Genomic DNA, 473 nt, shown 5'->3' with positions numbered 1-473 from the left:
TGTTGCAGGATATAATCTGTGAGGGGACGCTGTACATGCCCGTCTTTTCATCTGTTTCCACCACTCAACCCGGTTATGTAATTCTAATACAATAGTGGCCTACATACTCAAACAAATCCTGCCCTCAGTTTCACACAGAAACACACCAAAACCACAGTAGGGAAATCTACTGGGAGTTTAACTCTCACTTTTAAAACACTCCAGGAAAAAGCAATACTGTAATCTTCTGTTAAAAAACAAAACAAAACAAAACAACAAAAAAACACCCAACCCTCCCCAAAAAAAAAAAAAACACCCAAACAGTGTCAGAAACAGTTTGATATGTAGCAAGTTAGTCTTCTTCAAAGCACATATGGGTTCACCCCGCCAGGAACCTACTTGAAACTCTGAAGAAAAAAAGGCTTAAAAAGCACAGTGCAAACTATTTGAAAATTCATATGCTGGCTATAATATTTTATAGTGAAAATTATCTT

The sequence above is a fragment of the Nestor notabilis genome, unplaced genomic scaffold (genome assembly GCF_000696875.1).
Source record: "Nestor notabilis isolate BGI_N333 unplaced genomic scaffold, ASM69687v1 scaffold5061, whole genome shotgun sequence".
Taxonomy (NCBI): Eukaryota; Metazoa; Chordata; class Aves; order Psittaciformes; family Psittacidae; genus Nestor; species Nestor notabilis.
Note: the sequence above shows the minus strand (reverse complement) of the source record.